Below are 23,469 nucleotides of genomic sequence, written 5' to 3' on the forward strand. Positions count from 1 at the left end.
AACTCCTTTTTATACTTTGTATGGTCATCACCCTCGAACCTCAGACCTTGACCCCCCTCAAAGTCTCGAAATGCCCGCTGTGGACCATTTGCATTCCACGATAACTCGAGCCTTCAAAGAAGCAACTACTCATTTACAGCAAGCCAAGAAAAAATACAAAGTAAATGCTGATTTGCATCGAAGTGAGGCACCTCCATACCAAATAGGGGACCAAGTGTGGCTTGCGACCAGACACTTATCCCTCAAAGGACCGCGAACTTTCAACCCAAGATATGTAGGGCCTTACCCAATCAAAGCTATAATCAACCCGGTGGCCATCAAACTCGACCTACCTGCTAACATGCGGATTCATCCAGTTTTTCACATGTCACTGTTGAAACCAGTGCAACCTGGAACCAGGCTAATCAAACCGCCAGAACCAGTTCAAATTGATGGGGAGCCTGAATTCGAAGTAAAGGACATTTTAGATTCCAAGGTGTCAAAATCAAAACTCATCTATCTAATTGATTGGAAAGGATATGGGCCTCAGGAGAGATCTTGTGAACCTAGCGACCATGTACATGCGGCTCGGTTGGTAAAAAAATTCCACCGGAATTTCCCAAACAAACCAAAACCCCCGGAGAGAACAACCTTGGGAGGGGCCTTGGGAGGGGGTACTGTGATGATGCCTACCCCCAAGGAGCCAGATCGGATCCAGCGTCCCGGAAGCAGACATCATGTTCTCGGGGGGAGGTCCAGCGGCCCCTGGTAGGGGCCCTGTGGACTCAGTCCTGACATCAGTCCTGGCGCCATAGGCGCCAGGCTCATAACAAGTGAACTTATGTAAAGAGTGATTTTGTGTAAACTTACCTGATGCAGACCATGCTGCAACATCCAGGCCTCCTTGAGGCCTAAATGGGACTACTTTACCTGTGGGACTATTTTGCCACTCGGGCATGGTCAGGGAAAGATACATATCTGGTTGGGGAAGGATACATACCTGGAACTTCTTTGGAGGCTATTTAAGCCACGCCCAGACAGCAGCTCACGCTTCGCGTTGTTCTGCTCCTAGCAGCTGGACGCTCACCGTGTCAGCTCCTGCATCCCGGCTCCAGCCACGCCCGATTAGATCCTGGAACACCTAGAAGGAGACGAGAGAAGAGAGAAGGTGAGAACAAGAACATTGCCAGTTGCTTACCTGTGTCCAGAGTCGTCACGCCGGCTACCTGAAGAAGAAGAGTTTATTTTAAACGCTTTGCGTCGCTCGTTGCAGCGCCACGCTCACTCACCTGTCCACGAAACATCTTCATTCTTCATCGCGACCCTCTGCATGGTCCACCGCATACCTGCACCTAGGGGAAGAAGAAAGACAAAAGGTGAGCAGCAGGATCGTTATGATGAAACCTGGGTTCCATCTTTAATACTTACCTGTCTGTACTAGGCGGGTCCTGTCAGCATCTCGGGTCGGCGCTGCTTCTTGGGCAGTTACCGTACCCTGGCCCCTAAGGGGAAAAAAGACAAAGCATTACTGGATGTATTTAAAAGACATTTTCTAGGAATCATCTTACCTCTTATCCACCTCAGTTATTTCCGGCGATTCCATTCCTCACTCCTAAAACTCCCGCAGTTTCTGTAATAAGGAACAGACTTCAGATTTCGAAGACAGATGAAAGGGAGATCATTTTCTTGAACTTTTACGAACTACATACTCACGGCGCTTGCCTAGAAAGTCAGGTGAACTTGAACCTCATGTTTCCAGCTAACCAGTGAAGTAACTGGATATACACGCACCCCTGCACCAGAAGCAGGATGGAGAGTTCATCCTTTCAGAGACTTAGCGGGGGGAATTTTAGGAGGTGGCCAACGGAGAGTGAACCGGCAGGTGGGAAGCCAAAGCGTCACTCCGTAGATAGCTAACCCCCTTTCTCCATCTGCAGAAGGATTCTCCTGCGGATTAGACAAGCAAGATTCGGGGGTCCTGTCCAGTCGGTCTTCCGAGTTCTGTGCATCACCCTAGAAGAGGCCACAGCAACCCAGACCAGATCAGCGCCTCCGTGGGAGTCAGGTGAGCGTTACACCTGTGCTGGGCCAGGAGACCACGGACACGGACCTGCAAGTCATTCAGCCGCTTGCGGCAATCCTCCCCATCCCTGGGCACACGGCCCACCGCTGACACGTTCTGGCTCACTTGTCTCCAGATCTGGGTTTGCCGCTGTGCACTTGTCATGCGCTGCTGGGGGCTATATAGCTCTTCTTGATGTCCCAAAACCTCCTCAACAAGTATGGCAAGCTCCTGTTCAGTGAACTTGTGTTTGTGCACCCTGTCCAAGGCTGACTTGCCCCTGGTACGTTCCTGTAACATTTCCAGAGATTTAGAGGAGTGGATTGCTTACAGGGGCTGCAATTTTAAGCGGATTGTGATTTCCAAGATGGCTTCCGCTTTATTTCCCATTCCGGCGCTGACACGTTTCCCGCGGCGCTATAGGCGTGTGCTGATAGCGTGGCGGTAGCGCAATGTGCCCTGGATTTACGGGTTCATCGCCACTTTTTCCACCGGCGCTTTTTGCGTTAACGCCATGGGCATGTGCGCGTGCACGCTGGCTCATGATCTGGCGCTGTATCCGACAGAGAGTGTGACGTTAGCGCAAATAGCGCTTGACGGAAAATACACCGGAATACCGCCCAACTCGTGATGAGGCCATGTGTGTCCAATTTGTAGCTCAATTGCTGCCTTATGCTGCTGAAGTTCAAGAGGCTATATTTCCCCGTTTTAAGGAAGAAAGGAACTAGAGGAAACTTAGAGAGGTAGCTTAGGCTTTTGAGAAGCCGATGAAACACTGATCACTTCCTGATCTAGCCTTCGCCCTGTGAAATGATCCAGCACCCGCAGAGGCTTTCTAACAAGTGATTCCTGAGGGAGAAGGACAAGAAAAGGGGAGCCCATTTTTCTTCCTGAAACAGGGATTGCTATATAGAAAGGAAACCTCCAGAGAAGGCCTAAGTAAATCTCTGTTAGTAATACCCAAAACCCATTTCAAGATTGTGCTAGAGATTGCGCATTATCATTTGACAGTGTGACATTTAGAACTGTCTAAAACCCAAGCTCACATCAGTGGGAAATTCTACTGGCCAGGTATCCATGCTGACATAAAGAACTTCATTCAGACATGTGAAATATGCCAGAAAACCAGCACACATATTCCCTTACCTGATCCTCTGTACCCATTACCAATAACAGACATTCCTTTCTCCCGAATTGGAATGGATATCATTGGATCGTTGGAAACTTATAGACAGGGTAAGAAATATGTTCTTGTAATCGTTGATTACACTACTCGGTACTCAGAGGCCTTCCCCATGGAGAACAACACAACCCAGCACATTTTAAAAAACCTACTACTATTCTTTTCGAGGGTTGGTTTCCCTAAGGACATTTTGACAGATCAGGGAGCCAATTTCATGAGTAAACTTATGGGTGAAGCTAAGGAATTACTACACATTACACCTTACGAACCTCAGTTTACCACATCCCAGCGGACAGATTGGTAGAAAGATTTGACAAAACGTTTATAATGATTTTGAGAAAATTGGTAGATGAGGATTCAAATAAGATGTTGACAATTTGCCAATGAAGATAAAAAAATGAAAAAGACCATACTCTTTTTGGATAACATCAGAACATTAGCGGAAATTATATTCCTACATAAAGCCATGCTTGATTGTGTATAAAGACGAATTTGGCCTATTGATCAAATACCTGGTGGAGATCTGCCACTTGCTGACCCGACTGTGTCAAATTATCTCTTCAAAAAACACAATGGTGTAGAAATAAAGTAAACTATGTAGGCCATGAAATCACAGCTGAGAGTCTTAAGCCCCAGAAAAAAGTAGGTTTAGGCTCTACTGAAACTGACGAACCTTGCTAATCTATGTGAATTATGAAGTCTCTTAGGACTGACCAACTACAGTTGTAAATTCGTAGAGAATTATGCAGAGATCACTCAGCCTTTGGTTCATCTAATGAGGGCAGGGGTGAAGTGGGAGTGGGGGTCAGACTCTCCTAGGACTGTTTTGTTTATCGTTTGATTGTCAAGCCTACTCCCATTTAATGGGGCAGCGTATGAGTTCTCCAGCCCCAACAACCACAATAAAGGTTTTACCAATTGTACCCATTGTGTCAGTGTCATACTTGGGATACCATGCCTCCCCTACAACTCTCAGCCAGCTATAAAAGTTGTCCCTAGAGTAGTCAGGTGGTGGAACTGATGGCCATTTACAAAGCTGTCCTTCCTGATGTAAAGCATCAGCTCCAGGAACTAATAATTATAACTGATTCAGACTATGTCCATGTTTACTGTTCAGATTTATTTTCGATACATGTTATACAACTTACAGAACACATAAGTCTTTGCGTGTCCTTTCCCTTTCTGCCCTTCTCCTCGTGCGTATTCCCCACGTCTCTTGGGTCCTTTTACCCTCTCTTCCTTCCCCCTCCATGTCCCCTCCTACCTGTGACTATTTATTGTTTTTCCTGTTGTATTGTTTGTAATCTCTTCTTCTCCTCTAGGTCCTCCATGGTTACTAGTGTCTTGCGTTCATTGTTCTGTATTTGCATTCCCCTCTCACTCGCTATTGTTGTGTGACTATTCAATTTTTTTGTACTGTATATTTGTATGTCATTGTTGCATTTTTCTTCTTACTCCTTTTGGTCCCTCAGGGTTACTAGTGTTCTGTACTATATTCTGCGTATTCTGTACTGAATTGCGTTTCATCACTCACTCCTGTCCCTCCCCGTGGTCTCTATTGAATTTTTGCAACATTATTGCACTGTCTCCTTCTCTTTAGGTCCTCCCCCCTAAGTGCGAGCATTGTGGTTTTGGTTCTCTGTGCTCACTGTACCCGTCTTCCTTGTGTGCCTTCCCCTTTGTGTGCCCCTAGTGTGTGACCTCCCTCCACCCCCTCCTGCTTGGGCTGCCTTCTCTTGCTCTCTGCCACGCACCCCTCCATGGTGCTCTCAGTCTCCCCTATCTTCTCTAACTACTATTCTATCCCCCATTCTATCCCTCTCACTAGGTCTGGTAGGACGAAGCTTAAAAGGGGCATACTGGTCTCCAACCCATGTTTCCCTATCGCTGATACCTACACCAGTGCTTCCTCACAGACAGACCCTCACCGATATCCTCTTTGTCGTTCCATCTCCAGGCCTATGGACCCCACATACGGTCTCTGTCCTTTTTCCTCCTGGCCCCCTTCCACTCCTCCAAGACCATTTTTAATGTCTATCTGAATGGCACGTCTTGGTCCAGGGTCCTCAGCCCAATCTCCTTTTTGATAGACGCTTCCCGCGCCTTATCAACTTCCTTCCGTCTCCTGTTACTCCTACAAACACCTCTCTGGCTCCTCCACCACCTTCCTCTTCTGCCACCTTTCTGGCACCATCCTCTGCTGCTGTGGTTGCTCTGCCTCCTCCTGCCTCTGGCACCCTCTTCTTCTTCCTCTCTGACTACTCTGCCATCTCCTTACTTCTCCTCTGCCCACTCTCGGGCGCCTATAACATCTTCGCAGGGCGGACCTCATGCCTGTACCCTTGCACAGAATTATTCCAAATGTGGCAATCTGCTCCACGTCACTACCCTTAACTTGCTCTTCTGTCAAACACTCCTCTGACATCTGCTCGAAGAACTTGATCTGGATGTTCTCGTTCTCAGCGAGACATGGTTCACGGCCAGCTCTGTCACAAGTTTAGACACTCTCCCTGATGGCTACAAGATCCTTTTCTGAACCCAGAACCAACCATCTAGGAGGTGGATTAGCCCTGATCTTCCCGGAGTGGATCCCTGCTACTGTTATTCCTATGCAGGCCTACTCCTCCTTTGAATGCCTGGTCTGCAGGCTCTCTATCGTTCCTGGCCTCTCTCTCTTACTGTGGAAACCATCTACAGGCCACTTGGCCAGGCCGGCCCCTTCCTCTCCGAGTGGGGCGACCTCTCCCCCTCCATCCTAGCCTCTACCTCTCAGATTCTCCTCATTGGAAAAATCCACTTCAATGCCTCTAGCCCCTCCGCTGGGCTCTTTCACAATCCCTGCAAATCTCACTCTCTATTCTTCCTTCTGGCCCGACTCACTCTGCTGGTGTCACGCTCACCTGGGTCTCTGCGGGAGCAATGCATTCCTCCGGCCTCGTTCTCTCGCTACCCTGGACTGGAAAGCTGACCTGCCAAGAGAATGTCTCTTTAGAGGGTTTTTTGGGGAGAAGGTGCTCCAACACTCCCTCCAGCCCCCTGTAACCCAAGCGGCTCACCTTTTGGTTTAGTTTGGTGCACTCTCCAGCCTGCATCCGCAGGGGCTCTGTAGTCTGGGGGCGCAGGGGCTAGTTGCTTCACTAGGTCCTGGTTGATGATTGGCGGCTGACCTTCAGTTGAAGTACACTCCTCTCAGCCGTTGCCCAGTTGCTGCACTGGGAGTTGTTTGCAAGGAAGTTCTGTTCGTAGACTTCGTTCCTGAAGACCACGTAGCTGCTAATGCAGGTAAGTTCAACTGTGGGCTGCAGGTAAGTTCTATGGTGGCCTTGGAATCAGTCGTAGTACGAGTGAGTGGCCAGTTAATTCACTGGTCGTGGGATGAGCGCATGTTGTGAAGCAGAGAGTGGGTTGCTGACTGATGAGCTTCGGGCTGTGGATAAACTGTGCTTTAACTAATGTTCTTTGTCTTTGCAGGAGTTTCCAGAAGCGGAGCAGCTGTCAGGACGCGGCCACTGTGGAATCGGAAAGGCATCTGGAGCGGAGCAGCTGACTGGATGCAGCCGCGGTGGAAAGTATACCGCTCAGCTCACACACGAAGGTGTTTAAGTACTGGGGCAACCTTGTCGCGCGGGAGACAGAGGAACTAGTTGCGCAAACACTTACTGCTTTCTAACTTGTTCTTTTTCTTTTGCCGGTTCGGAGCGTTGGCACGATGAGGAGAAGAGGAGCGCTTGCTTCAATCGCGGAGAAAGGTGAGGAAATCCGATGGAAGTCCGGGCAGTGGGGAGCGTGTGCCTAAGGCTACAGAGAGCACACGAAGCATGGGCTAGTCTCTGGGCGTGGCTTATATAGGCAGCCATGCCCAGACACTAGAACGGGGTGCACAGTTCCTGGATGTAACACAGGCACCCATGTTGGAGTTCCAGGAAGTAACTAGAAATAAAGGCTATGCCAGAACAAGGTCCATGGCAGTGAAGTGCACTCTAAGACTGCCTAAATGAGTGTTTTGCTTGCCAGGCCTTTACCCATATAGCCCCTATTTGTTCTTTCCACCTTCCCCCATGTGTTTGTGCAAGTGAGGAATGGGACCCCAGGCTAGTACCTATGACAGCTGGGCACACTCTGGATGTTCTTATCTTGTCAGATATCCCCCTCTCCAACCCTCTAACCACTCCTCCTTCCTGGACTGACCACTTTCTTCTCTCCTCTCACCTGTCACTCTCTGTCCCCCAGGCAAAGCCAAGCCCAGCACTGCCACCCACCTTCTTGGTCATCCGGCCCATTAAGCGTGTGTCAGTGGAGGCTTTCGCCGCTACTTTCTCACCTCCTCCTTCGCCTGCCGCTGACTCACACTCTGACGCAGCCCTCTCCAACCTGTATCTCTTGATCTCTAAGACTCTTGATGCCATTGCCCCTGTCATGAGGATCCATCTGAAGCCCACATCCAAGTGCAATTGTTGGTATGATTCCGAACTCGCCACCCTTAAACGCAAGTGTAGGGTGGCTGAGAGGAGGTGGAGGGCATCAGGCTCATCCTCTGACAAACTGGCCTGTCGCCTGCTCCAAAGGCAATATAGACTCTCTGTCCTGTCCAAGAAGAGAGCCTACATCCAAGCCCTCATCTCTGCGGCTGCTAACCACTCGGCCGAACGTTTCAAAATCTGCAAAGAGCTGGCCAATCCTGCTTCAGTCACCACCTCTCCCTGGCTTCTCACTTCACCACTAAAACTCAGGACATCCTGTCCACTCTCTCCTCTTCCTCTCCCTCTACCACTCCCGGGCCCTGTCCGGCCATCTCTCATTCTCTTTTCTGCTTCTTCCCCGTGTTCACTCCTGACGTTGTTTCTAGACAAGTGGAGCTATGAAAGTCTCTTCACAGCAGGTGCTCCTCTGCTCCTCCAGAACCATCCAGGACCACACTGACACCCTCGATCCAGCTTAGGACGATTTCTACGATCACTCTTTTGCCACTGGGACCTTTCCTTCCCCCCTAAAGCACTCCCTTGTGCACCCCCTCCTCAAGAAGCCCTCTGCTAATCCTTCCTCTCTGGCAAACTACCGCCCGACCTCGATCACTCCTTTCCTGGTTAAACTCCTGGAAAAGCTGGCCATCTCTCAGCTTACTCTCCACACTGAATCTGTTGGTTGTCTGCATGACCACCAGTCTGGCTTTAGAGCAGCCAAAAGCACAGAAACCGCACTCCTGAACACCTATGAAGACCTGCTCTCTAACCTACCTTCTGTCCTCATTCTCCTTGATCTACCCTCTGCTTTCGATACGATCAACCACGCCATCCTGAACAATCGTCTCTGTGACAACCTGGGCATCACGAGTAAGGCACTAGCATGGTTGACCTCCTTTCTCCCTGATCGACCCTCCCAGGTCCAACTTGGGTCCTTTCTTTCTCCTACCTTTCTCTCTACATGTGGTGTTCCCCAGGGGTCTACCCTCTCACCATTGCTCTTCAACCATTACTTGGCTCCTCTGGCCAACCTCTTCTCTACCTTCTGTTCCAACTTTAAGTGTTATGTGGATGACACTCAGCTCTCCTTCAGGCTCCCCTCAGCCTCCTCTGATTTCTCGCTCATTCCTGTCTATCCGTGATTCAGGAATGGTGTGCCTCCAACGATACCTACTTCAATGCCAGTAAGACTGAGATCCTTCTCATTGGGACCCCTGTTCCTGCTTTCCCTCTTGCACTCTGGCCGCCCACCCTGGGCCCTCCACCTGCACCTTCCTGTGTGGCAAAGAACCTTGTTGTCATCTTCAACTCCACCCTCTCCTTCTCTCCTCACATCTCAGACATCCATAAGTAGTCACACTACCAGCTGCACCTCCTCAGAGGTATTCTTCCTTTTCTCACTTTCCCCCAGAAGCTCACTGTCTCTAGATCCGTGGTTCTCCCTGGGTTGGACTAATTCAACAGCCTCTTTCTAAATCTGCCTGCCTCTACTCTTTGCCCATTGCAACTAATCCAGAACAGGACAGCGAGACTTGTCCTTGGCCTCAAGCCCAGGGATCGTATCTCTCCAGCCCTGACATCTCTCCACTGGCTCCCGGTGGCTGCAAGGATCAAGTTCAAGACCCTCTGCGTTGCTGCAACGCTTTCTGGGGCCGGGGACCACATTACATCCAACTCTCTCTTCCTAAGCATCTTCCTTCTAAAGCTCTCCGCTCATTCACCTCCAACTCTCTGAGGGTCAGACACTTATCCAGGCAGAGAGTGGGGGGTAGATCTCTGTCCTCGGCTGGGGCATCCCTCTGGAACATCCTCCCTGCCTCTCTCAAACTGGAGCAGGACATCAAAGGTTCTGGAAGCAACTCAAGAAATTCCTCTTCGCTTCTGCTTTCTCTTTCCCTCTCCCCTGCTGATGCGCCTGTTTGCTGTGCTAACTGGTTACCTGACCGCCCTACTGAACCTCTTGGGCACCAGGCTCCTGCATGACCAGTAGCCTCTTGCACTGTATCAGGACCTCCCACCCACTTAGGGCCTGTATCTGCAACCCTACAGTCCCCTGCCTCTCTGCACTTGCTTGAGTCACCACCCTCTTGGCAACTGTCCTCTTCCCTCACCCTCGCTCTTGCATGATCTGAATGACACAATGCCTAGTAAGATTGTTTGTTTTGTCCTCCCTCTGTCTACCCTTCCTTGTCTTGTCGCGCCCAGACATGCTTGTGCTCAGGTGCATTATAAATGAATTATCATATGATAAATATCACACTTCATAAATATACATATCAGTGACATGCATAATAATTCTTCAGTGGGCTTAAATACAGGTACATGAAACAATCAAACAAGCATCTCTCACATTAGTAGAATGATTACTAAAATAACCAATTTAGGTTAATACAACATATGCCGTATAGTAAAGAAGGCATTGATGGAAGCAGTGAAGTCAGTAAGTGCTTTCTATAAAAACCTAATTATCCAGAAAAGGGCAGACTACACTGTGAGGGCTTGGCAAGAACTGAGCATGGCTGTATTGTCAAAAGACAAGAGAACCTTTCGGAACTTAGTGCGTAGTTCCCAGAGGGGTCCAGTGTCTTTCGAAAAAGGTTGGTAAAGCGCCAGGCCCAGATTGTATCCCAGTCAGCTTAAAATTTTAGTTCCATATTTAACCAAGTTCTTCAATGAACTCCTTAATTTCAGCGCTCTTCCCCTCAGTTGGCAAGGTGCTATGTTGATACCGATGTAAATGAGGGGGGCCTCTAATTTCACCCTGTTATTATAGGACAATCTCCCTCCTCGACTTCCTGGGCAAGCTATTTAGGAAGCTCCCAGAAATTAGAACAGCTCTTTGGTGCACGGAACACAGAATACCATCCCCTATGCAGACAGGGTTTAGAAAAGGGGTTTCTACAACCAATCAGGTAATTCCAATTGTTATTAATATTATATAAGTTTGTCACCCTAAGGAAGCAACCCATTTACTTTGGTTTTGTGGATCTTGAAGCTACACTTGACACTCTCTCGTCCACTTTTATAGAAGACCTTGTGAGGCTTGCTATACTTACACCTCTCATTCATGCTATTCATCTCCTTTATCCTAACAACTACACATGGGTGAGAGGCAACAAGTGAAAGTGAAATTCTTAACATCAATTTTGGGGTGTGTGACCACTCCCTAGATGTCATCCCTTCTCCCATAAGGGGCAACCCTTCCGATGGGGCCAGGGCGGTGGGCTACAGTCCAATTCCTAGGTGCACTTTTCCACTACAGTGTGTTTCAAATCTAAGTGTTTTCCCACTAGTGTGTATTTCAAATTTAGGTGCATCTTCCACTGCTGTGTGTCTCAAATCTATGTGCACTTTTCCACTACTGTTGTGTTTCAAATCTAGGTGCATCTTCCACTGCTTTGTGTTTCAAATCTAGGTGTTTTCCCACTACTACTAAGTGTCTCACACCCTCCCTGACTCTGCTAGTAGCCTAAAACTGCATTTCCCCTGATTGAGTTGGTTGGCCTAGGTTGCAGTTCGCCTGATTGAGTAACAGAACTCTCTTTGGAAGACAACTGTCCCCACACCCAGTATCCCTCCCCTTTTCACCCCCATTTTATCCCTACCACCCGCGCAAACCAGACACTGACCATCCACCATGAGTAGGGCACACCTGCAACCTAGACCACCACTCCCCTCACAATACTCACATCCTTCACAATCGCACTTGACAAAGAGCCTCACACCCCCGCACAACCGCGCCCCACACATCTTCCAACTCTCAGACCAGGGGAGCTCTTTGGCACTACAAACACATCCCATTCCAGCCCCCAACATAACCCTCGCACCCACTTTCAGGAATTCCCCTGCCTCCTCTCATACCCCTTTCAACGCCAACCCCTCCCATCCACCCCTGCCCAGAACCAGACACCCCACCACATCCACACACCACACATCTTCCAAACTCCCACACCAGAGGACCTCTCTGGCACTCCAAAAAACACATTACTCCAGCCCCCAACATAACCCCCGCACCTACATTCAGGAATACACCTACCTCATCCCTACCTCCATCCCCTCCCAAACTTCCCTGCCCAGAGACAGATGCCCTGCCATGTCCGCACACCACACATCTTCCAATTCCCATACCAGGGCAGCCCTCTGGCACATGTAAAGACACCCCTTTCCCACCCCCCACTTAACCCTTGCACCTACATTTAGGAACTTACCTAACACGTCTCATCCCCCCTCCAACTCCAACCCTTCCCATTCTCCTTCCTCATTGCATGCTCTTCCCAACACCCCTATGAAGGGGACTCGATGGCGCTCTGATAGTCAATGCCCCGTTCCACACCACCCGAATGCCGGCCCAGCCAGCAGGACCAGTTAAGGCTTCACCCCCACCCTTTCTCATATCTCCCTTGATAAGCATGGCCCCTGCCCTGAGCCCTATGAAACCTCTCAACCCTCACCTGCACCCGTTGTCAACCCCAACTTCAATCATTCTGGCCCTGCGGTCACCCCTCCCAGACCTCCCTCCTCTGCACCTTTCACACCCCTGATCATGGCACGTCGGGCCCTTTCCCGAATCATTGCTTCAACCCACTTCCCTGCTGACCCTCCCACCCCACGGGCAGCCAAGCACACAAATTACAGAGGCAGGGACCACGCTCCCCCTCAGCTTTACATGTTTTTCCAGCCCTACATCAGTCCGCCAACCACAATTCTCCTGCCCCTCTACCAGGCCCCTTACATATCTATGCTTGTCAAATGTCTTTTTTGACACAGCCAAAAATCCACCTCCTCCTCCCCCCACCAACACAGATCCCCACCATTGACACCCCCACAATCAACTCCGGGCCACCCACCACAAGCCCCCTCAAGCACCAACCCACACAATGCTCCACTCACCACACCCCCATCTGGACCGATCATTATCAACCTAACATCCCTCCCAGAAACACACCCGTCATCACTCAAAGACCTGTGAATGCCCACTCCCTCTTCCCAACCACCCATGCCCCCCATCCTACCCTCAGAGACCCCCCAACCACCAACACCCACCCACCGGTCAGACCAACCACCCCAAAACCACCCGCCCCTGAGAACCAGAGAAGCACCATCCCCACCCCACCCCACCCCACCCCACAAACAATCCTACCTTCTAATCAATGCCTGCTCGGTGTACAGGAACAGACAAAGCATCTTTTACATCCTCACATCAGAAAACCCTGATATCATATTTATCACAGACACATGGTTCCCGGATGCCTTCAAACCAACCGCACACTAAGCATTCCCAACTGAATACTCCCTCATCACCCACAATAGACCCTCCAGAGGAGACGGAGTAGCCTTGCTACACAAACCACACATAACCTTGCATTGTTTGACACACAGCCTTGCACAGTTAACTGCAAATCCCTACTAATCAAACTCTCCTTCCCGCCACTGCTCTCCCACAGATTCCTACTCATTTACAGCCTACCCAGATAGGACAGACACTTCACCAACACCTTATGTGACTCTCTAGCAGCCACAATGCTTACTCACCCGGCACTCACCCTACTGGGGGATTTCAACATCTGGTTTGATGCCCTTGAGAACCCCATGACTCAACCCCTGGTATGTACTCTGGAGACACTCAACCTTACCAAGCAGATAGCGGGACCCACCCAAACCGCCGGCCGCACCCTTGATGCCATCTTTAGCTCAACCAACCTCATCTCCATATCCACCCCTAGAACCCTCATCAAGACAATAAGACCAATAAGCCATCCCTTTCTTTCTCTATACACCCTCTCCTCCTCACAAGGTCTGATCCATCCCTCCCTCACAGTTCAAGAGCTGAAACAAGGTCCAACCCCAGACCTGGCAGAAGCCCTTGTCCTCTCCCTCCCCTCACTCCCGGCCCCAGAAAGACCTTTATCCAGTGACCTTTTCTTCTCCTGGCTCCACAACACACTTCTTCCCCTCACCCCCACCAACTCCACTCCAGCCCGCCAAGGCCCAACCCCAAGTGGTTCCCCCCGCCTCAAAACATTCAAAACCTGAAACCACTCCCTATAACGCAAATGGCGAGGCACCCAAACCCCACAAAACAAATCAGCATGTACCCACCATCACCATAATTACAAATCTGAGATCTGCAAGGCCAAAAAATCCAATGACAATAACAGACTCTTGAACTACCGCAGAAGCAGCCAAGAGCTCCACAGGATGATTTCGGAATTCCTGAACCCACAGTGCACCACTGCCACCAATCTCTCTTCAATTCCCTCTTTGAACACTTCCACAAAACAGCTTTAGACAGGACAACCACCATTGACGCCAAACTAGCCAACCTCACCGCCCGTCCAACGCCCATTGACCAAGAACCTACCCATGTGCCATCTAAGACCTCATAGTTCTGCTCTTTCAGCCCCATCTCGATTCTGGAGTCTATCAAGCTGCTGTCTGAGAGCCGACCATCTGGCTCCTCCCTCAACCCCTGTCCCGCCTGGCTCCTCAAAGAAATCTTTACCACAGCATGGAAACCTAAATGACTATCTCACCTCCAGCCTTTTTCCAGAACCCTTCAAAGTTTCACATGTCAAACCCATTCTAAAGAATCCTTCCCTTGACCCACTAAAACCAACTAACCAACTAACTGTAGACCCATCTCCAACACCGGATTCTTGGTGAAGCTCATTGACCGCACTGCAAAATCCCATCTCAACTGCTTCGCAGAAACCAACCACCTCCTGGACCCTGCACAATCCGATTTACGTCCTCTTCACTGAACTGAATACACATTAGTCTCTAGCTTGGATGACCTTAAAGTAACCGCAGATTCAGAAGGCTGTGCCACACTCATTCTTCTTGACCTCTCAGCAGCATTTGACAGTATCACCAACATCCTCCTCCTTGACAGACTGCATTCCCTCGGAATCCGAGACTCAGCGCTCAACTGGATTCCATTGTTCCTCACGAACAGACACCAAATCACTTATCCCCCTTTCTCCTCTAATGCACACCCATTGATCAATGGAGTCCCCCAAGGCACCTGCTTATCGCTGCTTCTTTTCAACCTCTACATGACCCCTCTGCCTACATTCATCCGCTCCCACAAGCGCACCTGCTATAACTACGCCTATGACACACAAATCATCCTAAGAATTCTCAATTCGACCTCTGCGCCACGCCCTGACCTGACAGCATGCCTGAGAGACATTGATCTCTGGATGACGAGCACCCATCTTCTACCGAGATCATGTTGTGCGGAAAAACAGCCTTATTCCCACAACTGTCTCCCTGGCCACCCTCCCTTGGTCCTCCCCCTTCTACCTCCTGCTCAGTCAAAACCTTGGCTGCACAATGGACTCTAACCTAACCCTGTCCCTCACCACATTAACAGTGTATCCAAATCATGCCCCTTCCGCCTCAAGCTACTGAGATGTATCTTCCCTTATCTCACCTACCCCATAGACTGACATCAATTATGTCCATTGTCAAGTCTCGAATTGACTATGCAAATTCTTATACCTGGGTATAGTGGCCTACCAACTAAACAAACACCAAAGAGTCCAGAACTCCACAGCCAGGCTCCTCATTGCCCACGGCCGTAGGGATCACATTACACCTGCACTCCACACACTACACTCGCTCCCGATTGGGCGACGAGCCACATTCAAAATCTTGTGCATTACTCACTGAGTCGTGCACAAAACCGGCCCCAAATACCTACATGAGAAGATTATGCCCTACTTTCCTATCCCCAACCTGAGGTCAAGCACTGCCCTCCTCCTTGTGGTCCCCTCCTTCAAATCACCCCAGATTGGGGGGTACGCCTTCTCAACCCAGGCACCAACAATCTGGAACTCTCTGCCACCCCTCATTCGACACACTACATGGCATTCCGAAAAGCACTCAAGACCTGTCTCTTCCCCTAAATCGTGCTTAAGAACCCATCAGGCTTTGACCCTCTGCAAAACCATGCTCCCCGGCCAACTATCCACTGCTAGGGAAATGCCAAGAACCCACTACAACAGAAAGGTAAGAATGCCTGGGACAAGGAACCCTAGGCCCAGTAGCACTTAACCCTGCATGGCTCTGTACCACAAATGAGAATTTGGCACTGTACTACGCTCTGTAAATCGGTGTTGCTCTTGCGAGCTCAGCTCCTGGGGTGGGCAGGGAGTGCAGCCATTGCAGCGCTCCTTGTAAAACCGCACTGCTCTTATTACCTGATTACCTTCGACCTACTCGCATCTGGCCTAACTGTGTAGACTGATATTTCACTGCACTGCCAAAGTTTGAAACTGTGGGACGGGGGGGATTCATTACACTATTGATTGTATGTGAATTTCAAATCCAGGTGCATTTTTCCACTGCTGTGTGTCTCAAATCTAGGTGCACTTTTCCACTGCTGTGTGTCTCAAAGCAGGGTGCATTCTCCAAGTGCTGTGTATCTCGAAACGTAGGTGCATTCTCCCACTGATGTGCGTTTCAGATCTAGGTGCATTTTTCCACTGCTGTAGGTCTCAAATCTTGGTGCATTTTGTCCACTGCTGTGTGCTCAAATCTAGGTGCATCTCTTTCCACTAATGTGCATCTCAAATCTAGGTGCATCTCTTTCCACTGCTGTGCATCTCAAATCTAGGTGCATTGTCCCACTGCTGTGTGTTTCAAATCGAGGTGAATTTTTCCACTGCTGTGGGTTGGAAATCTAGGTGCATTTTTGCCACTGCTGTGTGTTCAAATCTAGGTGCATTTTACACTGCGGCGCATTTCAAATCTGGGTGCTTTCTCTCACTGCTGTATGTCTCAAATCTAGGTGCATTGTCCGCTGCTGTATGTCTCAAATCTAGGTGCATTGTATCCACTGCGGTGTGCTCAGATAGGTGCATCTCTTTCCACTGATGTGCATCTCAAATCTAGATGCACCCTTTTCCACTGCTGTGCATCTCAAATCTAGGTGCATTGCCCCACTGCTGTGTGTTTCAAATCCAGGTTCATTTTTCCACTGCTGTGTGTCTCAAATCTAGGTGCATTTTCCAGTGCGGCATGTTTCTAATCTGGGTGCTTTGTATGTCTCAAATCTAGGTGCATTTTCCACGCTGTATGTCTCAAATCTAGGTGCATCTCTTTCCACTGCTGTGCATCTCAAATCTAGGTGCATTGTCCCACTGCTGTGTGTTTCAGATCGAGGTGCATTTTTCCACTGCTCTGTGTTTCAACTATAAGTGCATTTCTTCACTGCAGTGAATATAGGTTCATTCTCCCACTGCCGTGCATTTAAAATCTAGGTTCCTTTTCCCACTTCTGAATGTCTCAAATCTAGGTGAATTTTTTTTCCACTGCTGTGTGTTCAAATCTAGGTGCATTTTCCACTGCAGCGTGTTTCAAATCTGGGTGCATCCTCCCACTGCTGTGTGTCTGAAATCTAGGTGCATTTGTACTGCTGGGTGTCTCGAATCTTGGTGTATTCTCCCACTGCTGTGTGTCTCTGGTTGTTTGTATTTTGCTTGATTGTGCAAGTTGGCCTAATATTGCATTTTGCATGATCGTGCCAGTTGGTCTAGAATTTCATATCGCCTGATTGAGTAGGTTGGCCTAATTTCGCATCTCGCCTGAGTGTGCTACTCATCCTAAACTGCATTTCGCCTGAGTGAGTAGGGTAGCCTAAAACTGCTTTTTGCCTGATTATGCAAGTTAGCCTAAAACTGCTTTTTTGCCTGTCTGAGTGGATTCCAGATAGAGCTAAATTCATACTAGACCTAGAGGTTCATGATGCACCATACACCTATAAAGGGGAGCATAGTTAATTTGGTAGGCACAGTAAGGTAATCAGGGAGTGGAGGTCTCTTACAACCTCACAGATGCTTGCACATATCTCCCGCTACCCTGACTTTCCATTCAACACCTACAACACTAGAATGCAGCTATCCCTCACAAGCAATTCGGTCTAGCTGCACACATAATTATATACCACCTTGCACACTGCAACAACCTTTAGAATGCAGCTATCCCCAACAATAAATTTGGCTGAGCTGCACATATATTCTCACGTACTACCACCCCCTCCACTAGAATGCAGCTACCCCGAAGACAATTTGGCCTAGCTGCACACATACTACCTGTATCACATACCCTGCACACTATTTCCAGCATTAGAATGCAGCTATCCACCATGAAAAAATCAGTCTGGCTGCACACATACAGAGTGCACACACACACACACTATATGCTGCTCTGAATATCTCCATTGACCTAGACTCCAGTCCCTGAGGGCATTCAACCTACAGTGTGTTGAGACCATATCAATGGTGTAGGGCGCTATACAAATTCCCATTAACATAACATAGCAATAGTCCTCCTGGGTGTGCTGCATCATGGGAGGCTCACATGGGGAGAGGAACCCATTATGAGATATGGGATGACATCATAGGGAGAACGCGGTACCAGTCCACCCCTTTACCACCTCCCTCACCCTCTGACCCCCTAAAGGGTGACAAAGTCCCACCCACCTAAATATGTCTATGTTGGGTAGACCATTCCACCCCGCTACCTTATACTGAGACGAGGAAGGGTAGGGACTACCCATTTGCGGCCCACTGCAGAACTGGGATGAGGTAAAACATCTGTGACCCAGTAGAGAGCAACACTGATGATGGGATGAAGAAGAGGCGTGCAGTGCTGAAGAGCACCCCGCAGAACCAACAAGAGCAGACTTGTAATTGTGGACATTGCGGACATTGCGGATGTATAAAAACCGAAGAAGGAATTAAGAGTCTGTTGAGCGCCCCCCCCCCCGCAAGGGCCGCAAAGGCGAACACAGGAAGAGGACCAAATAGGCTGACTGGGACGCCGAGGCGGCAGCAAGCCGGTGCCAAGCAGCTCTGGTGTAGACAGACCGCTCGAGAGGCTGAGAAGAAGAAGCTCCAGATGTCCCTGAAGACCGGTGAGCATGGGAAGCAGGAGCCACACCAGTCAGGCAAAGCTTTTCACAGTGCTGCCGCAGCAGATCAGCGGAAGATGCAGACAGGCGGGGAAGACCCACAGTAGATTGCAGGCATTCCAAATACCCTAGGACCAGCGCAGACTGCAAGAAAAGGTATGTGGGTGGAAGGGGAAGCGCTGGGGCTCCAAGCCAGTAGCTGAGAGGTGGGAAAGAAGAAAGTAGCTTAGGAGTAAGGGTCTAGGACCCTAATAGAAACCAAAGAACTTTCTCAACTAGAAGAGAATCCTCGGTGCTCCTCATAGACATAGTACCTGGCAGGAGAGTATACCAGGTGGACTGTGCAAAGAAGATAGAAAGTGCGAGTCTGAGACCCACTCCCATAAAAGCATCCTCATTGCTCCTCATAGTCACAGTACCTGGCAGAAGAGTACACCTGGTGGTCTGTGCATCAAGGAGCTAAAGTGCGAGTCTGGGACCCACACCCATAAAAGTAACCCAGTATATTCTTTTGGCTCTTCCTAGGTAAAGTGCCTGGTGGGGAAGTAAACCAGGTGGACTGGATACAGAGAGCTGGAAAGAAAAGCATCATACCTCTACTCGACCACAGTACCTGGCAAGGAAGAGTACCAGGTAGACCAACCAGGGTCGAGGACCCACAAATAAGGAAGTTGAAAAAACCAGGGGAAGGGAATCATCCCCTCTGGTATTGTTGAACCTTGAGAAACCGAGAAACCAGGGGAAGGGAAATACTCCACGTGGCCTGTTTCAAAGGAAATTTAAAGACCTTTGTCCAGAAGAAGTACATCATTCCTTTGGACACAGCAGAGACTTTTACCTTTAGTTATTTTTAAGTGTTAGGGAAAAAGTAGAAGTTGACACGATGGTGGACACTTTTTTATTTTGGACATACTGACAGGTTCCTTAGTTTATTTTTTGAGGCAGGGAAACCCCTCCTATAAGGGATAGATAGGGTTTTCCCTTTTGATACAATAAACGTTTGTAGCAATCACCATGCCACTATTGTGTCGATCTCTTACTTCTGCACCCTTACATATCTGACAAGGATGTGTTCTGATGCCCCTACTCTTCTCATTGTTTATTACTGATTTAATAACTGCGCTATTGGAGATTCTGGCAGATGCCCCACAGATGGGTCGGCAGAAAATTGCCACTCTTTTATGCTGATGATGCAACCCTTCTATCCAATTCTCCAATGGGTCTGCAGCTCCAATTGACATCTTTATGTACGCTACTTGAAGAAAATGGACTAAAGCTCAATATATTGAAAATTAAGATCCTTGTCTGTCATCACCCCAGATACAGTAAGCGTTCAAATCTGTTATTCAGTCTGATGAGGAAAAAGATTCAGATTGTAGATTCGTTTGATTATTTGGGCATTAAATGCTTCCCTCTCATGGAAACCACTTGCTAAGAAGAGCTGCACCATTTCAAGAACAGGATAGACCAATATCTAGCACCATTGAACTCTATACTTTATTATGGAATCTGTCTCGGCAGTGATTTATGGAGTGGAGGTTTGGGGCTATATTGACTCACATCAGATCCAGAAAATAGAATTGTTGAAAGGTTGCTTTGGATGCCATATAGTGCCCCGACAATTTCAACCTTGCTTGAATTTGGCCTGAGGGGCATTGCTTACAAAATAAAGCTAACATCACTGACATACTGGGTGAAGATCTGGATCTTAAAGATTACTTGATCATTTCAATTAATCTTTTAGAGTGTCCAGGTGCAGTTAGTTTACCATGGCTAAAACACATAAAAGATATGCTGTTAAAACTTCATATCTCAAGTTTTTGGTCCCATTCGCAACATGTGGGTCCTCAATCAAAAACACTTTTAATTAAGGCATTAGACCATTGGGTTAATCCTGAGATATGCCGTTTTGGTGGCGAAGAGTATTTTGGTCATGAATTACTTACGTAAGAAGGAATCTAATGCTTTGGTACCATATCTCGATAGGTGGGACTCCAGGAACTGATTATTCCTATTGAAAGGGGATACTACCGTTTGGGCATTTTATATTCAAATGGGGGCATTCGTTACCCAAGATATGTTTCTACTGCAAAACAATGGATGAAACCATTTTACATTTTATTTTTTTTCTCCTAGGTCGCATTGGATAAAGCCACTAATGTCACAAGAAGGCATAATCGATGCTCAAAATGCTCTAGACCTTTGTGAGGAATCAAATGACTATATGAAAGAAAGTCAGTTACTCAGCTATATGAGACATGCCTGGAAAAAGAGAACTGCATTTCTGATTACAAATATGTAACTTTCCACCATGTATGTACTGATAGGTTTTACTTCTGCATTTCTTTGTGAACAATTAGTCTTGTTTTAATGAAATTAGGTTTTATGTATAGGTTTACCACAGATCTATGCGTATTGATTATTGTCAATGATTGCGCTCTGTTTGTAATGCCTTTATCTATGTCTGAGTGCTGCATACAGTTGATCTATGCCCTTTTGGTGTTTAGGAACATGTCAATTATTATTGGGGTTGTGTCTGAAGCTATTAAGCACTCTGCACTTTAGAGTCAGACTATATCCGAAATGGATTTGTTGAACATTTAGTCAATTGGAAAGTCAATTGGAAAGCCAGAGATATTCGTTGTGCCAACAACAAACCCCAAAAACACAGAAACTTAATTTTCTCCCATTATGAGAACATATTGTTTGACTTCACTAAATCATCTATTGTTTGAATTAAGGGGCAATATGCATTGATATGGAAAATCCCCTTGGAGAAATGCAAATAACAGCAGTAACTCAACAAAAAACTGAAGTTGCAATTTAGCTTTCCACCCTTGAATGGAGTGTAGCTGCTTCAGGTCAAGTTCTAATCACTGCACAGAATAAAGACCTGATTACTGGAACATTCTAGCAATATGTAGAACACCCAGAGAACTTCCCCTTATCTGGACATGATTGTCGAGAAACGGACAATCTTAGTTTTTAAGGAAGTTTCAGAAAAGCTTAGAAACACCAATCTGGGTACACTCAGTGGGTGGCACTGACCTCATTATAAAGCATAATGTTAAATTGTTCCCACGATCTAGAGGCAGCTGCTTATCAGGGATTTCAAAAGACAACAGAGATTCTATATGTGTGTGAAGATAAATATCTATTTTAAAGGGTGCCTAGTGTGTGCTCAGTCCAACTGAGTTCTCCCATGCACTGTGCTCACTTACAATAGAGAGTAATGACATTACTATGGTCTGATCTTCAGAGGTACTTTATTAGTCCAGTGATTTGTTTTACACAAAGGATTGAGTCTGAGCAGAGTAGTCATTTTACCAGTGAGGTAATGAGTAAAATGTGCGACATTTTGCTGAAAATGCAAGTTACACATCGTCTACCATCTGGCATCAGCAGGGGTGTTTGGAGAGATATGCTAATACAACTGTGGGAAACCTAAACAAGTTTGTGGTGTATTCTGGTTCCATTTGGGACTTGCTATTACCACTATCTCTCATGGCTTTGAGGTCTACCCCTATTTCAGCAACCAAGATTTCTTCATCCAAGATGTCTTCATCTGTTGTACTGAATACAGGAACAGGCATTGATCAACGCCTCCAGCACTCATGAATATATAGAACACATTTAAAAATATTTTATACCCAAAGAAATCCGGTAAGTATGAAGTCTTAAAAAAAATTGAATATGAAGTAGGCAATCAAGTTTAACAATGTTCAAAGGCATCAATCTAAAGAATGGAAATGTCTGCCTAGTTGGAGAGGGACCTTTAAAATTACAGATAAGATCTCAAAATGCAAGAAAGACAGAGAATTGGTGCCTGTTTGTATATTTACCTGGAAAGTGTTGCCAAGTAGTCTCAAATGACGCACAATATTGTACAAGACTTTGCTTTAAGTCTGGAATGTATTTCATTCAAAACATGTAAAATAATGCTGAATGTAAAGATAGATTCTTTGACCAACAGTAATAAGATTTACTCAGCGTACTATCAGCGTACTATCATTTTGAGAATATATGTGAAAGAAATTGTTGTAAACTATACATGGCAAGACACACATTTTAAATGCATCAACTGCCTATAATTGCATGTTAGACTGTTAGAATGTATACAGGAAATACATTGCTGTTTAATCTACATGGCCAGATAGCATTTTGAATTTTGGCTTTTGCCAATGCTTGTATTTGCTAGTTCCTTAGTCTATCTGATAGAAAATAACCTTCTACACAATCTACCTTAAAACACATTTCTGATGGGGAAAGTCTCCATCTGGGGGCCAGATCCTCTTATTCAGCCATCAAAGAAACACATTAGGTTTACTACAACAAAAACACATATATTAATTGCTCACATGATGAACAAGCCTATTTCCCAGACCCTGGGCTTCAAAGTACCATTAGAGTATTCAGCCTCCCTATAAAATGCACTATCTGGAGTTAATGGAAAATCAAACAAAGAGACATGTGAGTCCCCCATATTAATCATTAGCGTCACAAAGGATCCCTGAGTGCTGCTCACATGATTGATTATTATGAAACAGGGTGTCATGTGCTCAGTTCAACAAGAAAAAAAGCGGACCATTTAAATAAATATTATTTGGTGCATTTAAAAGTGATTTGGCTGTATCATTGCAATATCTTTACAATGCAGAGGGATTCAGTTAGAATCCAAACGGTAGGTGTTTTGGAACCGTGAGTCCCTCCTATATAATGAGACTAAACATGAAATACTGATATTTATTTATAATTGATAAATTATATAAATATAAATACTGCAATCACAATTCACCACACAAATTCATGATGCATATGCCTTAATTTGGCTTGATTGTGCAGATCTAAAAATCCATATTTTGTTGAA

The 23,469-nt window shown here is 47.3% G+C and overlaps 1 long non-coding RNA gene across 1 annotated transcript in view; it reads left to right on the forward strand.

Moving 5' to 3' along the window:
* LOC138579887 (uncharacterized) overlaps nucleotides 1-23,178 on the forward strand; it is a 39,676-nt gene extending 16,498 nt beyond the window's left edge. Inside the window, exon 3 of the long non-coding RNA XR_011304153.1 lies at nucleotides 20,739-23,178. This is a non-coding gene — a long non-coding RNA (uncharacterized lncRNA). The remainder of the gene's footprint in view (nucleotides 1-20,738) is intronic.
* Nucleotides 23,179-23,469: the final 291 nt, after the last annotated feature.

Source organism: Ambystoma mexicanum, chromosome 3p, assembly GCF_040938575.1.
Source record: "Ambystoma mexicanum isolate Mex_15411 chromosome 3p, UKY_AmexF1_1, whole genome shotgun sequence".
NCBI lineage: Eukaryota > Metazoa > Chordata > Amphibia > Caudata > Ambystomatidae > Ambystoma > Ambystoma mexicanum.